Source organism: Gopherus flavomarginatus, chromosome 5 (assembly GCF_025201925.1).
Source record: "Gopherus flavomarginatus isolate rGopFla2 chromosome 5, rGopFla2.mat.asm, whole genome shotgun sequence".
Classification (NCBI taxonomy): Eukaryota; Metazoa; Chordata; order Testudines; family Testudinidae; genus Gopherus; species Gopherus flavomarginatus.
Window position 1 is genome coordinate 46669424 of NC_066621.1, and position 18880 is coordinate 46688303.

At 46.4% G+C, this 18880-nt stretch overlaps 1 protein-coding gene and 1 long non-coding RNA gene across 4 annotated transcripts in view; one reads left to right on the forward strand and one right to left on the reverse strand.

The window, feature by feature from the left end:
- LOC127051114 (uncharacterized) overlaps positions 1–18880 on the reverse strand; it is a 70703-nt gene that overhangs the window by 26965 nt on the left and 24858 nt on the right. Inside the window, exon 2 of the long non-coding RNA XR_007774394.1 lies at positions 10717–10813. This is a non-coding gene — a long non-coding RNA (uncharacterized LOC127051114). The remainder of the gene's footprint in view (positions 1–10716; positions 10814–18880) is intronic.
- The window catches only part of EPS8L2 (EPS8 like 2), a 134701-nt gene that overhangs the window by 22850 nt on the left and 92971 nt on the right, over positions 1–18880 (forward strand). The window contains exon 1 of one of the 3 annotated variants that reach the window (XM_050952853.1): positions 714–814. The exons of 1 other annotated variant lie outside the window; for it this stretch is intronic. The gene's annotated coding sequence lies outside the window, so the exon portion shown is untranslated. Of the gene's footprint in view, positions 1–713; positions 1021–18880 lie in introns of those variants that run through there. One more of the 3 variants, XM_050952852.1, reaches the window with a different exon arrangement.

Consider the following 18880-nt stretch of genomic DNA (forward strand, 5'->3'; position numbering starts at 1 on the left):
ATTAGGAGGAGGTGCAATTACCAGGGCTCGTTCATCTTGTATGGAACACTAACACAGCACTGAAGCTGGAACAGCGACTGGGAGCCCAAGCCGCCCGTGTAAACCCATTGATTTCAATGCACAAAACTAGCATGACAGTAGAATCAGCCCTTTCCTCCCTGCACTTCATATCTACCCCTTGACTTCAGTAGGCTTTGCATCGGGCCCTGTGTGCATTTGCCCAAAATGGAGGCTATTTGTCCACATCCTCTGCCTCACTGCAAATTTCCACATTGAAGATGCCAAGGCAGGGAGGCCCTTAATTACCCAACCAGGAAAAAACACCTAGGGAGACAGAGTGAGCCTGTGAGCCAATGGAAAGCTTGGGAGAGGTGGCTCGTGCTTCACAAAAGACTCCTTGTTCCCCCAACTGAACAGCCAGGTCAGTAATTTCCCCTCCTCATTCTCTTACCCCCTGCTGCCCAGATCTTCCCAGATGACAGAAAACAGAAATAGCGTCTGCCTCAAAGCCCTTCCTGCCCTTAGCCCAGGCAGCATGGAGCCCTCTCCCCCGCTGTGCCAGGTGTCAGCAGAGGTGCCCAGCACTGGAGGGAGCTCCGGGGATGCTGCCTGACAGCCAGGGCCTCAAGCTCCTAGTTACACAGTAACCTGTTGTCTGGTTGTGGCTCCACCTCTCCCTGCCTCCCAGCCCTCCCCTCCTTGTGCTGTTCCTCCTCTGCCCAGACGCCTGTCACCTGCTCTCAGTGAAGCTCGGGAGACTGAAGTGGAAGACAGGGCAGAGTGAATATAAAAAGGAGCCACCCTGGAAAATTAGGTGGGTTCCCTCCTTCTCCGTTAAACTATTCAGCTAAAAGCCTCTGGGACACTGGGGCTGCATCCACATCAGCCAAAGCACTTTGCTGAGGGAAAAGCAGCGGGGCACCTGGTGTGCGGAGAATGGCAGCGAGATTTCCCTAACAGGGCACAGCTAACTGGGAGAGGAAATAGGGACCAGGAAACAGCAGAGGCTTCTCAGCACTGGTAAGTCTCACCTCTTAGTTCTCCACAGTCCATTATTCTCTGTGACATGTGCCTACTTCAAAGAATGGGGCCATGCAGCTGGGGAAGCGTGTGCGTTTGGGGCAGGGAAAGGTGGTAAGAATTTAGTGCTGGGAGACATTAAAGAGAGGGATTTCTCTAAAGGAAAAAGCAGCAGTTTTCCTAGTGTTTTCCTTTTCTCACTCTTTCCTGCCCAGTGTCCTACCTCCAGTAGGTGGCACTTTCTTGGCAGATGATGGCTGTTTGGCAGAGAAGAGGCTTTTTAATGAAGTCTGAAGATGGTATTTTTGTGTCGCTCTGTTTGTTTGCAAACAAACGTTGGGGTTTCCTCCTCTCCGGAGAAGTTGGAAGGAATTTTCCCTGTTTCATATTTGGGTCCTTTCCTACTTGCTGGTTTGCTGGGTCGTCCCACAGCACACAATTTTACACAGTACTTAAAAATCTAGTGGGAGTAATTTTTGAGCTGCGGGGCTCACCCATGACTGTACAGGCTCTCTGAAATCTTTCATTCTATACCTGTAGCAAGAGATATTGTCCATATATTCTCCCCGTTTTGCTTATTTGGATGTTAAATGTCCTCAGGGGGACATTTGGCGAGACTAGATTTCTTTGAAGTGTCGACTGATGTATTTTTAAACTCTGGGAATTATTCCTTATATTGTGAAACAGTCACGCAGTAAAATACGATGCTACGTCTCCTATAATTACGGCCATTCCGTGTGATTCTGCCTTTGCTGGGCTGCTTTGAAAATGTTCCAAGAACTGTCTGGAAGATTAAACAGGGACAGGTCCTTCAGTTCTTGCTCATTTAAAAATCCTATTGCAGTCACTGAGCTGCCACTGCAGGGTTTGCCCTGCACTGAGGCCACTTTCCATGTCAGGGTAAGCAATTTAAGTGAGAGGGCCAGATCATCAACTGGTGTAAACTGTCTTACCTGCATTGAAGTCAATGGGGCTACTGCTGTCCACCACCTAAGAAGCTATCTGTGAGCCTTCTTGGTGTCAAATAAATACAGCTAATATGGGCTCCAAGAATTCCTCAGTAAAGCTTGCCGTTGTGTGTTCAAAGTTCCATTTAGTTGTGTGATCAAGTGATTTTCTTGGGCACAGAAAAGAATGGTTCAGGAGAAAAAGAGATCCTGATAACTAAGCTCTTTGGAGATACGGACCTTTTTAAAAGGCTCTGTCATAACAAGGGAGATTGAAAGCCACGGACTTTGCTATGGAAATGCAAATAAATGCAGTAGAAACTGTCATGCCAGGCGGCATATTGTTCTCATTTAAACAAGAGACATTTAGAGTAATATAAATGATTTAATTACCATCCTAGATTTGCGGTCAGACCTGAACCTGATCCTCAGCTGGTGTCCAAAACTGGTTGTCTAGTATAGGTTGGTCTTTATGATAAAGCAGAACCAAACTGCACTGGAAACCACATGGGGATACTTTATTTGTATAGTGATAGGGCCTAGGAGCCCCAGTCATGGACCTGCCCCTCCATTGTGCTAGGCACTGTACAAACCTTAAAGTGATTGCTTGGGATGAGGTTTTGCTTTCTAGTGCCAGGTGCTGCTTAATGCAGGTGCATGATAATTTGTCTGACATCTTAAAGATCTGATCATTAGGGTTTGGAGTATAGCACTTAAAAGCTGAATCCACGCTAAAGGAACAGACTAGGCAGAATCTGCTATGGGTATAAATCAGCTGTGGTAGTGAATTGAGCTATGCCAATTTGCTCCAGCTGAGGATCTGACCCTTGGATCAGACAAACCACTTTCCTTTGTGCGTTGCAGCCCTTTAGATGGGCTTGTGACTGTCCAGGTTCCTTATTTGGGACGACAGAAATTTAAGAGGCCTCAAAGTTCTAAAGGCCCCAAATGCTTCAAAAAATATTCCAGAGGTTTTGTCAGATTAAGGAAGAAGTGAAATATATCGATGTATCGTCAGTGTGTGTGGCGGTGAGGTTGAGGAATGTCTATAGGAAACAACCCAGAGCACCACATGTGATCAATTAATTATTCTGGGGCATGAAAAAAAATCCCACATTGGGATGGTGGGGGAATGAAGTGCAATTGTAATCTCACTGAGTTATTGCCTGGATAATTCTCTCAGGGCTGAATCCCTCAGCTATGTCCTCCTGTCTGTCTCTCTTCCTTTCTCCCTCTCTCTGCTCCCTCTCTCCCCCACATCCTGGTCTCTCTCTCTTCTGTGAATGCTGATTCCAGGAAGGTCAAGTGGTTTTGCTGACAACCATTTTCTCCTAGCACAGGGCCAAATTCTGCCCTGACTCACACCTTGCACAAATTTATAATTTCAGCATGACTTGTAATAAACCTACCTGCTGATTCTACCCAAATATACACAAACCTGCCAGCCTTCCAAACATCTCCTCTGAGAGACGGTCCCCAGAGGCTGTGCCTTTGAAAGACTGTGGACTTTATGGAATAACATCATGTCCAGGGATTATTTCCCACCCTGCAATAAAACACACCCAAATGGCCCAACCTTTGCAACTGTTCTTCCTGGAATGTCGTCACAATGGCAGTGCAAAGCATATCTAACACTGCAACATCACTCCTTTGCCAAGGTATTCACATCAGGTCTTGTTTGACCCATGTTCATTAGATAGATAGCAAAGTGCCCACATTACTAGCTAAGGGCCTTCAAAACCTCTCACCTGATCTTTGAGATACCTCTTTCTTCCTCTCCCATTCTACTCATCTGTAATAAGAGGCCTTACTGAAAAGCTTTCATAAACAACATGCATATGATTATGCTACTCCTAATCTGAAATTCTCTAGCCACAGAATAGGTAGTGGAAGCTCCCAAACCCTACCCCACCTATATTACAGCAGGGACTCTGGACCTCAGCCAAGAATGAGCTAGACATTATGCAATCTGAGGCCAAGCTGGAAACAAACTTTAGCTCCTGACTCCCAGTTCAGTGCCCTACCCACATGACCATGTGTCCTATTTATCTTATCTTTGGGAGTTGCCACTGCTAGAGGGGAGTTTGAGTCTCCAGACCCATTCAATCATTGGCCTCTCTGTCGAGATGCATTTTAGGGTCAGTGGTGGTGGGGTGGACACTTGTCCACTGGAAGCTAGACTGAGACATTTCGTGTGTCTTTCATATACCTTTAAGGAGCTGACAACAATTCACCCTACCTGCACTGGATTTGAACAGACAACCTTGGGGCAAATATATCCTATTACCCATCCCTAAGACAGCTAGTCACTGCAAACAGGGAGTTTAACTTTCAGCTGGAGCACCTTAGGGAGCTGGTAATGCATGCAACTCTGATTGCTCTGATACTGCACAGAAAAGGCCCCTTTTGCTAGCCAGATTTGTATGCAAAGGGAAAGCTTTTCCCTTTGAAAGGCAGCAAATGGTTTCCATTCACATTATGCACCTCTTTGGTGGCAGAGTGATTTGTAATCCTCTTTTGGTGAAAGGCAGGATGCGGAGGATAAGCTGATCTGTTTTCTTCCCCAGGTCATCTGGCTAAATGAGTAGGAATCACAACTAAAAAAGGGAAATAATCTGCCCTGAAAGTGTCCATGCAGCACAGCCATTTGGAAGCCTCACACAGGTAGCTTTGGTTGCATAATGAATGCACTTAGGTTCCCCCCGGGCTACAGCTCAGCAGTGTTCACAGCACCACTACTGAAACAGGCTTGTTCCTCGCAGGACTCGAGACATTTCCTTAGCTTGTGGGGATGGGGATATTTTTTCTGACCGACTCGTTATAAACCATGCTCTGGACTGCAGAGTAGGAGGGTCATTATTCCATACCATGATTCTCAGAAAAACTGTTCCTGTCCAAACCAGCCATGCTAACACCCTGCTAGCAAAAGTCACATAGAAAGAGCAAGGGATGTATTCTCTGAGGCAAAGGAAGCTGCTCATTCTGTGATGCTCTCCTCACCAGTGTGGGTCTGATGTTTTCAGAGGAAATACAGTTCTTGGTTAGGGGCACCAGTTTTCTCAGTCTGCTCCTCCCACCAGCAGGCTCCTGTTGCTTCCACAGGGGAAGACTCTATTTGACTTCGATGGGCTTGAGATCAGGCCCTGTTGGTCTCCCACTTAGGCAGAAGATGTATCCCTGAGAGATGAGAATGGCCCTACTTTCAGGCTTGTCCAGGTATCCTGGTTATTCTACAACAATAGGTGTTGTGTCCCAGTTGTTTCCCACACTTTCATACTTGTGTGGCAGGGCCTCTAGCTAGTTAAGCCAGTGAAACTGACCGCAGGCAGGCTGAGTGCATCTGTACCTCAGATTTGTCATGCTGTCCTCTCCAAGGCTCTATAGCGAACCCCCTGCCTGCCCCAGCTAAAGTGCTGCCAAAATCCTCCTGCCCGCGCTTTCCGGACACCCCAGCAGAACCATGCCCTGCCCCCACACCAGCTACAGCTGACTGGGGCTTTCCACCATGAAAATGGGGGTCACTCAACTCCTGCTGCTCCCACTCCACCCGCCTTCTCACTGGCTGAAAAAGAAAAATAATGACTTCATTGCTGTAGCTCTCAGCCTCCCTGCTTTGAATGCTTGGGGCTGCCTGCCACCTGCTCTGTATGTCTGTAGGAGCAGCTCTGCTCTCCACAGCAGCCAGGCAAACCATCTCGACCCTACATTTGCTTAAACCATGTAGTAGAATAGTGCATCTAACCCAAGTAGGGCTGGAAAAGGTGTGTGTGTTGGGGGGGGGGGGAAGGGGGACACGGCTGTTCTGCTCTGGCCAACTGGTGTGAATTACAACAGCTGTTGTTATGGCAACTAGGGATCATTAAGGGTGAAGGGGTGTCCCAGCCATGCTCCTTTTTCCCAACCGTCTCCCCACGCGGGCTGCATGGAGTTGCTGGCAAGATTTCTCCTCCATGGCTGGGGCTGGAATCCTTCTGTGGCCAGTTAAAGAGGCTTTAGGGGAGCTTTGCCCTGGTGGAGCAGCATACAGCTGCTTTGACACAGCGGAAAATCTGGATTTTAAACCACAGGGACCAATTACAGCCTTTGCATAAGAGGGCAACTCCCACTAGAGCCAATGAGAAATGCACCCAGCTGGATATGGCACTAAAAAGAATATTACAAGCTTCATTAGGATTTGTTCTTTCAATGCAAATTCCCAAGGAGGACAGCAAATTTCTCCTTCACTCTGGACCCCAATTCTGGTATCAGCTCAAAATAGTCTCTTTTATTTTCTCTGAATTATTTCTTCCTGTTTTCTTTTTCTCAGTTGTTTATTGCTTTATCAGTCCCAAATTGTCCAGATTTATATCCCACAAGGGGTAAAGTGCAGTCCATTTGCATGGCGGTAAACCAAAGTACCATCCATCCAGCAGTGAAATTCACCAGCGCTGTGTAACTCCAAAAGTAAAATACTCTCCATAGGAAGAAAGGCGCTAATGGAAAGGCACAGTCCTCCAGACCAACACTCCCCATAACCAGCACAGTTTACATCCTACCCCAGACAACCTTCCTTTTGCCAAGGACAGCTGAATGGGAATCATCTTGGAGCTTAAGTATAAGAGTCCCTGAGTCACACTTTGTAGCGAAGGCTACATTACAACTCAAGACGATCGTTACAATGGTTTTCATTGGTATAAGGAACAAAAGTGCTGTGTTTATGAACGACAGACATGGGCCAAAGCTGGACCCTCTTTGAATTTTATGGGAGTTGGGTGATAGGAGGTTTGGAGTGAGATACCAGCATCCAAATGTGCCCCAGTGGTTTTGGTTCCTGTTTAGTTCCAAAGCCAGAGCCACTGTAATGATCCCATTCAAATGCAGCTTGTCTCTCGACAGCTCCTGCTATCGTGAATCTTTTGCCCTAGGTGGCAGAACTCTCTCACAAATAATTGATCTCACAAGGTTTCTGGGTTAGTGACTCCAACCTTTAACTCTCCCCCAAGTCAACCTTCAACCTAAACAATGACCGAAACAATCTGGATCCTGCCTCATCAGTCCAGCTCTATTGACTTCATGAGCGGATTTTCTTAACCCATCAGACTACTTGCTTCCTCCTTGATAATTGCTGCAAGTGGGACTTCTCTGCGATTCCTTTACATCCTCACTTTAATATTTCTGATACTAACCTGCTGGAACTAAGGAATTCACATACTGATGGCAGGTGCTGGTGCTTAGCATAGTCAAGGCCTTTCTGATCGATACTGTGGGCCACAGCCTATGCTGATTTACCCTTAGTTCAACTCCAAAGGGCCAAACTCTGATCTCTGTTACATGGACTTCAGCAGAATTGATCCAGATTTATACTAATGTGAGATTCGAATCAGGCCCATAGATGTCAGTGTGGTTACCTGGGGAATTAGGCTTTGATCCAGAAAAGCACTGAAGCACGTTCTTAACTTTTAGTGTGTGAGTAGTCCCATTGACTTCAAGGAGGGTTTAAAATCTGTCCCCAAATTCAGACCCACTACTGGATAGTTCCTTTGTCTATAATGGGCTGATCGAAAATCCCATATCAGCACACCTCCAAATTTTCATGGTGGGTGAAATCAGCAGGCTGCAGGCCTGATCTCTCTTTCATGGTGATATAAACGAGGAATAACTTTATTGAAATCTACACATCAGAGCCTCAGCATGGCTCCAATGGAACTGCACCAACTGATGTCAGCTGAAGATCTGGCCTTATAGTTTTACATCCGTGCAAAACCAATGCTAGTGAGAGGAGAGTCGGGGCTGGTATCCAGATCCAGATTTGCTGTAATCAGGCAGTATCTTGGAGTCCCAGGCAGTACCATATGTGATTCAAATTAAACCTGAAGTAGGCTGGCATGTAAGGAATGTGGAAAAGTGGTTTTTTGCCCTGGAAATGAGAAGGGAGGAGTAAACATGTCATAAAAGGCTCAGGGCACTGATTTCAGTTCACTGATCAATCTCAGTTGGGGCTCAACATTGAAGAAAACATCCAAAGGTTAATTACTCCTGCCGGTCACAGCTGCTTTAAAAAAACAAAACAAAACAAAAACAAACCAAAGCTTAATTAGCTGCAATAAGCAGCAACCTAGCCAACTAAGACTCAAGAGAACTAAAACTGGACAGGAGCAGATTTAGCAGGACAGAGAGACCAAAATGCACGGTATTGTGATTATAGCTACCACTTGCCAGTGCGTGCAGATGACACCTTGGGAGTGCTCAGCTGATTTGGTGATCCTGTCACGCGTGGGATGGATTGGGAGGACCCTTTTCCTGCTGTGTCTCCATGTGACAACGGGTGTTCAAATTTTAATAAGTAATTACATCAAAGTGAATAACTTGTCATCCTAGCTGGAGTTGGTCATAACAATGATCTAGAAAATGAAGCACTAAAAACACTTATGGGCAGCTGTCCATGGCTGTGTGTCCTTATTAACAGCTCCCTTAGCCAGTGGATGGGGTGCAGAAGAACAGTAGTCCTGATTACTATTCAGAGAGAACATTGGGTGAGTTTAATTACAGTCTGGAAAATCTACATGAATCAGTCCCTGCCCTAAAGGGTTTTGTCTTGTCTACTCTGTAGTGCCCCAAAAGCTGAGGTTTCTGCCTCTTCCCTTGGGAAGCCATTCCACTGCCTGACAGTTCTCACTGAGCCAGATTCTCCACTGCTATTTAGCCTCAGGCTGCACAGGCTGTATTAACTGGCTTAGGTTACTGTGCCCTTAAAACAGTCACTGCTAACTCTCCCTTCAGCTCCAGGAGACCATCAGTCTGAGGCTAAATGGTGTCTTTGTTGCCAGGCTCTTCCCTGGCGGCTCCAGGAGTTCAGATAGGCCAATTGTGCTTACGCTGCTGCCCTGCATGGTTTTAAAAGTGTGTTTCCATTAGATGAGCATCAGTCTTGATCCCCTCATTCCCTGCCCACCTGTCCCCTGGGAACTAGCACAAGGGTGTCGAACAAGGGTGCTCCTCTTTTGTGCCCACAGGCAGAGCTTTACCTGTGACACCTTTCGGGGCTGGAAAACAGGGCCAAGCCTCTGCGCAGACATACAAGAGACCTGGTAGCTCAGAGGGGACAACTTGGGGGAAGCTGATAAAGGCCTGATGGGTTCATTGATTGCAAGGGGTTTGGTGCATCCTACGTCTGTGAGGTAGTATTTGTGCTGCATAGACGACTTTTCCACCCCTACTGGACTATTGCCCACTATTGTCCACTCCGCTGGGTTCCTCCTCCGCCAGCTAGCGTGTTGCAGCAGGCACCTACCACAACTTCTACTGTTTGGCCCAAGAACAAAAGCTCTGATAAGAAGCCAGAGGAAATCACATGGCTGATGTTCTGTGACACAGAGCAAGATCCCCAACATGGGTCCAGAGCTCAAATACAATGACAGCTTTTTTCCCCTTGTTCCAGGTTAATTATTTATGCTGCGGTTGTTAAAATGCTTTTGCATCATTAAGATTAGAAATGGCCCTTTTAAGCTGCCTGGACCAATCCAGCAACACACATCCTTCCATGTGAAATGAAACAAAGGGCAAAGAAAACAGACTTCATTTGGAAGGTCTATTGGGGGATCATTCTGGTTACTGTGTAACTCACTGTTCAGTATGTGTTATACATCCCCCTTTGGGCCTGATCCACAGAGAATACATTTCCGACAGCTTCTAGCTAGAGGAACTAGTTCTGCTTTAGCTCTAACTGTAGAGGCTCACACTCTTTGTTGTGTAGGTCCAGGGACTAGTTCTCAGTGCCAACTAAAATGCCAATCATTACAACTGCACACTAGATTCAAGCTACTAGAGAGAATTCAGAGCTTTAGCCTGTCTTTTAAGCAGACCAGATTGCAGAGTTCAAATTCAAATGTGAGCGAAATGGGCATCTCATTAGAACATCATTCCAGTTCACACTTGGTGTGAACATAAGCCACAGCTCTAAAAACTCTCCTTAACAGAATGAGCCAAATACTAAAACATGGCCAGAAACTACCTGCAGAACCATACACTAGGCTTTGAACAAAGGCAGGCAATGCATCAGCCGGTACTGGAATCTGGGATTAGGGTTCAGCCCAATCTGTGACACACTTTGGTGTTGGGAGTGTTGAGATCCAGATCCAAACTGTGTGCCTTGGACACACCATCTCCCTCTCCAGGTATGGCCCCATTACCATAATATCCAAGCACCTCCCGATCTTTAATGTAATTATCCTCACAATAGACCTGTGAGGTAGGGAAGTTGCATTATCTCCATTTTACAGATGGCAATTGAGGCAGAGTAGCTAAGTGATTTGCCTAAGGCTACATAAGAAGTCTGTGGTGCAGCAGGGAACTGAACCTCTGACCCATCCTTCCTGCCTTAGCATCTTTTAAATGGCAAACTGAACTAGTTCTCCCCCACTTTGTCTATTGAGTATATGCTCCTTGTATATTAACACAGAGATGCGGCACAGTGACATGACAGGCTGCAACAGATGAGGGCAATCTTTGTAGAGCTATACTGAAGCATTTAACGGTAATTCAGGATTTCAGAAAATGGGATCCCTGTTCCACATTCTGGTTCTAATCCCAACTCCTGTCATCAGAGAGACTGAAACAAGCACCATATAGGGATGATTTATGATTCAGACATAGCTGGCTGGTACCACAATGCCTCTGTGTTTGCACCTTTGGCAGATGTGTTTCTTAATCAATAGCTGGAAGTGGCAATTGAAGAAATAAAATGACTTCAATGAAATTCAATAGGACTCACCTGACTGAAAGCCAGCACTCTGCTTCCATCGCACTTTGAAAACCAAAACCTTCACTTATCCTCATTTTCAGTTGACAGTCTGTTGTTGCTCTTATTCCTGTGTTTGGAAACAAACAAAGTTAGTTATTCCCGGAGCTCTGACTTGGAAGAGGATGTCATGCGTAGAGATGGTCACAAGTTTTCCATTGACAAATTCCATTTTGTCAAAATTGAAAGTTTTCCTGTTGATTGGTTTCTTAACAAAATTTTGCCACAAAGAACAAACAAAACCAAAACAAAAAAGCATTTTGCTGTCAAAACATTCCCTTTTGACGTTAACAGAATGGAACATTTTGATTTTTGTTTCAAAATGACTCATTTTAAAATTGATATTACAAATTAAAAAAATAAATAAAACCTGTTGAAAGTGGAACACAACTTTTTGATTTGATCGAAATGGAACATTTTAATTGAGCCAAAATGACAGCTTTTCAAAAACTGCATTTGGTGAGACTTTTTTTGTCATCATTTAATTTTGGAATAAAAACAAATTTCAAAAGGTTTCCTGCAGAATGGACATTCTTGAGTTTCAACCAGCTTGAGTAACGACCACAGATCCGGATTACTGGGGTTCTGCTGCCAGCAATATTTTTAGAGACTCCTTACAAAACCCGAGAGGAATGATGGTGTTGTGATTAAGACTGGAACGCAGAAGATCTGGATTCAGTACAGTTTTATTTTGTCTTATTAGCATCATATACCCCCTTTGTACTGGCGTAAAGCAACAGAGAATCTGACCCACCATCATGAAAGAAAGGACACAGTGAAGACGTTGCTGGAATACAGTAAACTGATGTTGTACAAACGCAGTGAAAACATGTATTTGTACAGTAAATTGGGCAGTGCAGTTTAGCTTGTTGTTGAGACCAAGAATTTAGCACCATTCAAAGAGAGATTGGACATTTACATGGATAACACGACTATCCAAAGTTATAATAGTTAATGCTAACAGAAATTCTGAAAGGGATATTGAGCCCCATGCTGCAGGTTTAAACCAATCTCTAACTATTAGGGATTAAGGAGACCTTCCTGGGAGGTTTAGACTATGTCTACCTATAGTGGAGTTTCCTGCACCTTCTACTGCTGACCACTGTCAGAAACAGGATAGTGGACTAGATGGACCACACGTCTGATCCAATATAGTAATTCTTATGCTCCTGTGTTGACTGGGATCCCCCCACATATCTACCACACAGTCAAGCACAAACACTGGGACTTTGTTCCCCTGTGGATGCTGAGGGCCAAGTTCAGTGGAATTACATAAGCGAAGGAGTCAATGGACTAGGTCAGTGGAGTTATGCCAGCTGATAATTTGGCCCTTAGACACATTGATATTTGTTCACAGGATGTAATCTACATCCAACAGATTCCCACTGCCTTCTGATCCTGCCAGCCAAATCAGTCTGGCCAGATGAGCTCCCCAACCCTTTGCAGAGCCATCTACCCCCATAGGAGGAATCTGACCACAAGGGGTGAGGAAACCTAACACGACTCCAAACAAAAATCCATTCATTCTCGCTGGCTGCAGCTGTAAATGGAGCTGGCTGTCATAGGCACCTCTTGTGCAGTGGTGCAAGGAAGACTAGCAGGCATGAAATATTAACAGCAGAAGTGTGTCGGGCACACAGGAGGAGCAGCTGCAGGGATATCACCTTACAGAAATGCCACATCATTCAGAGCCATGCTACCCTACAGGTACATGCTGGGTGTGGCATATTGTTGATCAGCTCCAGCCAGCTGCAAGACTTCCTCCAACTCACTAATGTCAAACAGAAGCCCAAGCCATGGATGGCTCCCAAATGTATTGATTCCCGGAGGGGTTCTGGGGAGTAGGGTTTCCAGAGCTCATCAGTGCCACTCCACACATTGTTCAGGGCTGAATGGGCTGCTTCAGTAGCACTCTCAGCCCCTGCCAGGCCTAGGGCTGAGACTCACACCCTCCCCTCATGTGGTTGTGCTGCCACCAGACCAGCTCAAACAATGTCTTGTTTGTTTTATAGGGACACTCCCGGCTGAGTTCCTAAGTGCCAGGTTTCAGCCCAAAGTGAATTGTTAGCAAGTGTCCAAAAATATATAGACAGGACGTGAGTAAGAAATAAAAACGGAGCGGGAGGAGAGGGAGATGAAAACAGCAATAGTTAGCTTACAGACTGAAAAAAGCCCTAAAGTGCCAGACATGGTTTCAAGAGATGAAACATCTAAATCCTCCAACCCCCAGCGAAAAAACGCTCAAAATTCCCACACTTGTAAATGGAATTTATTGATGCAACAGTTTATCCCAACTGAAGGCATCTGTGAACTGCCTGAGACCCCCCTGGAAAGGGGAGGGGGGTGACCCCAGGGCAGGTGAAGCAGCTACTCCCTTGTAGGGCCAGACACGGGAATATTTGCAGCTTTATTCCAATAAGGGCGTTGGGAGAGCCTGACAGAGGCTTCTCAACTCAACAGACTGAAGAAGCCAGCAGTTTAACAAGAAAGGGACCCTGAGAAATGGAGAACATCTCCTTAAGTAGGAGGGGCCAGATTCACCAATCTGGATTTGCACCTAGCTGCACTCCCATTGACATCAATCAGGGTGTGTGAGTCAGCACTGAACCTGGTCCAGAGAGTCCATCCCCCCGGGGAGGCAGGCCAGCCAGCCAGCAGGCACTTGTAAATTCTTAATGCTAAGCCCTAAGCCTTGCATTTACTGCCCCTCCCCGCGGAGGGCATTCTTCTGTTAACCAATGGATGTAAGCAACGTCTCCATCCCTGGTTTCAGTCTTTCATGGAGAGACTTTATCCCTTTGCAAGCCTGAGGCAAGTGAGTCCAGCTTTAACACTCACCTTTGGGGGAGTGTCAGAAACATCCTTAGAAGCCAACCTCTCAGGTGGAGCTGATGGAAAAGAATTGCAACAGCCTCCCAGTCACACACAGCTCACTGAACTCAACCCTATCAATAAATCATCTGATGGGCGTGGGGTCCTAGTGTAGACAGGGCCTTTGCTGGGGAGCAGAATGTGGCAATGCATTTGCCTGTCAGCTCTATTAAGAGCAGCTTTATGGATCACTTATGAAATCAGATAACAAACTGGTGTTGAGGGCCAGAGGTATTTTATACACAAGGGAATCTCTCCCGAGGGCAAACTAGAGATTATTGTATTGTGTTAACATGTTAACTTGGCCTCCAGCACGTGTGTTAAGTAGTGGTTTTAATTAAATATTTATGCAGGTAAATGATTAGCTTAAAATAACCATCACTAAGGCCTCGTCTACACTACGCGTTTAAACCAAATTTAGCAGCGTTAAACCGATTTAACCCTGCACCCGTCCACACAACGAGGCCCTTAATATCGATATAAAGGGCTCTTTAAACCGGTTTCTGTACTCCTCCCCGAAGAGAGCAGTAGCACTGAAATCGGTATTGCCATGTCGGATTAGGCTTAGTGTGGCCGCAAATCGACGGTATTTGCCTCCGGACGGTATCCCACAGTGCACCATTGTGACCGCTCTGGAAAGCAATCTGAACTCGGATGCACTGGCCAGGTAGACAGGAAAAGCCCAGCAAACTTTTGAATTGCATTTCTTGTTTGGCCAGCGTGGAGCTCTGATCAGCACAGGTGGCGATGCAGTCCCAAATCCAAAAAGAGCTCCAGCATGGACCGTACAGGAGATACTGGATTTGATCGCTGTATGGGGAGACAAATCTGTTCTATCTGAGCTCCATTATAGAAGATGAAATGACAAAGCATTTGAAAAAAATATCCAGGCTATGATAGACAGAGGCCAGAGCACAGTGCTGTGTGACAAGTGTAACGGAAAGCCAAAGAATCAAATGGACGATCATGGAGGAAGGGAGGGGGGACTGAGGGCTCCAGCTATCCCACAGTCCCCGCAGTCTCTGAAAAGTATTTGCATTCTTGGCTGAGCTCCCAATGCCTGTAGGGTCAAACACATTGTCCAGGGTGGGTCAGGGTATACCTCGTCAATTTACCTCCCTCGCCCCCCACGAAAGAAAAGGGAAAAAAATCGTTTCTTGACTTTTTTCAATGTCACCCTATGTCTACTGCATGCTACTGGTAGATGAGGTGTTGCGGCATTGAACAGCAGCATCCCCTCCCTCCCCTCCTCAGTGGCAGACAGTACCGTACAAAAGGACTGATAGCCGTCCTCGTCATCATTCCGTGAGTGCTCCTGGCTGGCCTCAGGTGAGGTCAGCCGTGGGTGCCTGGGTAAAAATAGGAATGACTCCCGGTTATTCCCGGCAGATAGTACAGAATGGCTGGTAACCATCCTCATCATAGCAACTGGGGGCTGAGCTCCATCAACGCCCCCCTTTCATGTCTAAAGAAAAGATTCTGTACTGCCTGGACTATCATAGCAGCGGGAGGCTGGGCTCCTCTCCCCACCACCATTTAATGTCCTGCCTGGACTATCATAGCAGCTGGAGGCTGCCTCCGCCTCATTTTATCTCACTAAAAAGTCAGTGTTTCTTATTCCTGCATTCTTTATTACTTCGTCACACAAATGGGGGGACACTGCCATGGTAGCCCAGGAAGGTTGGGGAGGAGGGAAACAACGGGTGGGGTTGTTGCAGGGGCATCCTCCGTGAATGGCATGCAGCTCGTCATTTCTGCAGGATCTGACATGGAGTGGCTGTGCTCTCTGGTTCTCTGATGCACTGGCTCTCTAGTACACTTATTCCCCATATTCTAGGCAGGACTGACTCTATTTTTAGATAAAACATAAAGGAGGGAATGACCCAGGGAGTCATTCCCATTTTTGTCTTTGCGCCCCCGGCCGACCTCAGCGAAGGCCAGCCAGGAGCACCCATGACAGCAGCAGACGGTACAGAACGAGTGATAACCGTCATCTCATCGCCAATTTACAATGGCAGCAGATGGTACAGAACGACTGGTAACCATCTCTGCTACCTTGCAAAGGCAAATGAATGCTGCTGTGTAGCACTGCAGTACCGCCTCTGTCAGCAGCATCCAGTACAATATGGTGACAATGACAAAAGGGAAAACAGGCTCCATGGTTGCCATGCTATGGCGTCTGCCAGTGCAATCCAGGGAAAAAGGGTGCGAAATGATTGTCTGCGGTTGCTTTCACGGAGGAAGGAATGAGTGACGACATTTACCCAAAATCACCCGCGACACTGTTTTTGTACCATCATGCATTGGGATCTCAACCCAGAATTCCAATGGGCGGGGGAGACTGCGGGAACTATGGGATAGCTACAGGATAGCTACCCACAGTGCAATGCTCCAGAAATTGACGCTAGCCTCGGTACATGGACGCACACCACTGAATTAATGTGCTTAGTGTGGCCGCGTGCACTCAACTTTATACAATCTGTTTTACAAAACCAGTTTATGTACAATCGGAATAATCCTGTAGTGTAGACATACCCTAAGAAGCCAATCACTGACCTACCATATGGCTGTAGCTGCAGTAACAGTTATTACTCTCAGTATAAGGAAAGAACTGTGATCTGTCATGTCACTGTGCAGTGACTGTGGGCTTTTAAATGACAAGTGCTCTCACTGATGTGCAGCCTGCCTAAGAGTAAAGCTGCTGGAGGAAGCAAGGTTTTGCATTTTCTGATTGATGTGCTTAAATAGTGTAGTTTGGGGCATTAAATAACAATGCATCAAGGGTGTATTCCACCCTATTTCAAGTGAGGATCTCAGAACGCTTGAGAATTCTTTTACTAAGGCTTACAGCTCCCACTATCAGGTAGATCAGTATATTATACCCTTTTCTTAAAATGGAGGCATAGTGCCTTTAAGCAACTTACCCAAAGATAATACAGTGAGTCAGTGACAGAGCTGGGAGTCCTGACATTCTGTCTTCCACTCCAGCCACTAGACCACACCATGATATACATGCCACTGCTTGTCATAGCTCTCGGCTGCTTTAGAAGTCAAGTGCATCCTAGCTTGGAGAAGCCAAACGGCAAATGTGATGCAGTTCTGGCTCCTGGGGGAGGTGCGTGCGAGGAAAAGCTCTTCAAATGTGAACACTCAGCCAGGAGACATGGACACCTTGCCATTCATACAGACACTCTCTACACTTTGCGTGAACACAGAGCCCCTCATTCAGTGCCATAGTAGGAGTTTGGCTGGAGTAGAACATTATGTTCCTCTGCAGTTTTTCTTGCTACTCAGCAGGTAGACAGTGCTCTACTCATTAGAATACGAGTCTCACACGCACAGCCATTCCCTATTTTGATTGGCCCAGTCTCTGATTTATAATGTAAACACAAAGTGCACCAGAGAGGGGAAAAAAGGGGGTATAGGATTCTTTTCATCTTGAGACTTCAGGTCTGATGCTGCTTCCATTGAAAGTAACGAGACTGTTCCCACTGACTTCTCTGATGAGCCAGCCCTTAGTGTATAATGCCAGGTTGGAAAGAGAGAATTAACTGTCCTGGATTCATGGTTCTGAGTCAGGAGTGGAGGGAGAAATATTCCCATTTCTGCTATTCGGATGTGAGAGCATTTCACTCTGAAATCGCCAGTGCACCTCCTAAGCAAGCATCTGGCCTATCTGGCACTAAGGGGTCTGGATCCAAAGCCCAGTGAAGTCAATGGAAAGATTCCCGCTGACTTGGATGAGCTTTGAATCAGGCCCTCGTGTTCTCCCACCCACCTGAGTCAGACTTGCTGCTGAGATTAGGAATGTTTCCAAAGGTCTCTTGGTCTGTTCCCATCTGTTGTGGACTCTGTGCTAATTATAGGGCAAGGTGGCAGGATTCACTGACTGCAGAATGGGAGAGGGGAAAACCAAAACCAGACAACATTTCAAGGCTTTGGGCAAGAAGAAAAATCTACGGCACTCTCCACAAACACAGGCACTGAGCCATTCCCAGGGAGCCTGGGGAAACTGGAGCTGTTTTTCCATATCAATGACTCATATTACAGATCCACTTTTCTGGCACTTCTGATTTGGGTCTTTTAAAAAGATTGTAATGAACTTTTCTATACAATGCCTGTTTTTTTACCATTCCCAAAAGGCTCCCCTGATTTTGGGTGTCTCCATTATGGGGTACCTCCATCTTGAGGTACCCAGGGTCTGATTTTCAGAGCACTCACAACTCCCATTGATTTCACCTGGAATGTGGGGGCTCAGACTCAAATCAAGCCCCAGGGCTCTCAAGGGGGCACCCTAAAACAGTGAAAATGTAGGCCTTAGTTCTCATTATTATTATAGAGTAACAGATGTTAAGGCAATCAGGATTTTAGAAAGGATCATTGTGTTCCTCTAGCGGATGTTCTCCATAACACAGGCAGGCCATACCACCCAGAGATTCCTGCATCAAGCCCTTATTAGATCCTCAGGAACTGATTAAGGCAGGATCCTAAGGCTTCAAACCTTGCGTTCCGAGGGACCCCAGAAGAAGCAGGAATAAGGCAGCGACGCAGTGCAGGGATGACCGCTGCAGTCTGTGGACTGCCTCCCCAGGAATGGAAGGAAACAAGACCCTATCAGAGGGGCTTGGGGGAAGGGGTATGTTTAAGTCAGACGCCATATAAAATTGGAGTTGTGCTCTTCCAGTTATTTAAAATCACTTTCAGGCCTTTGCAACGAGAGGGCCTGATTCACCCTTGGCCTGCACTGTGTGTAGTCACACCAGTGTGCAATGAGTGTAGAATGCCACCAGATCAGAATGGTCGTGCTCCACGCCCTCTTTGCTCTGGGTTAAGTGCCTCCTGAGGGTGCCAGGCAATGGAAAGTCAGGCCCAGCATGGCTACCAGCTTTTCCTCACCCTTAGCATTTCTGCCCAGTGCATGGAGAAAGAAAACAAAAAGAGTAAGAATAGGAGAGGATTTCAAAAGCCAGGAAAGAAAGTGCTCAGTTCTGAGCCAAAACTGTTTAACTCTGATAGAAGTACAGATGATGTGCAACATGGCATCCTTGGCAAGGCATGTGATCAGCATACACACGACAAGCTGAAACCTGCTCTGTGTTTTTCCTTAACTTGGATTTGACAGGGCTGTTCATACAGAGGCACAGGGTAAATTCAGATGATATGAATCAGCTCAGAGACTGGAGAATCAGCCCTCTGCTAATTCTCCCTTCAGACTGACACTGAAGTCAACCTCCAAACTTCTCCCAAGATCTTTTAGATTCCACAC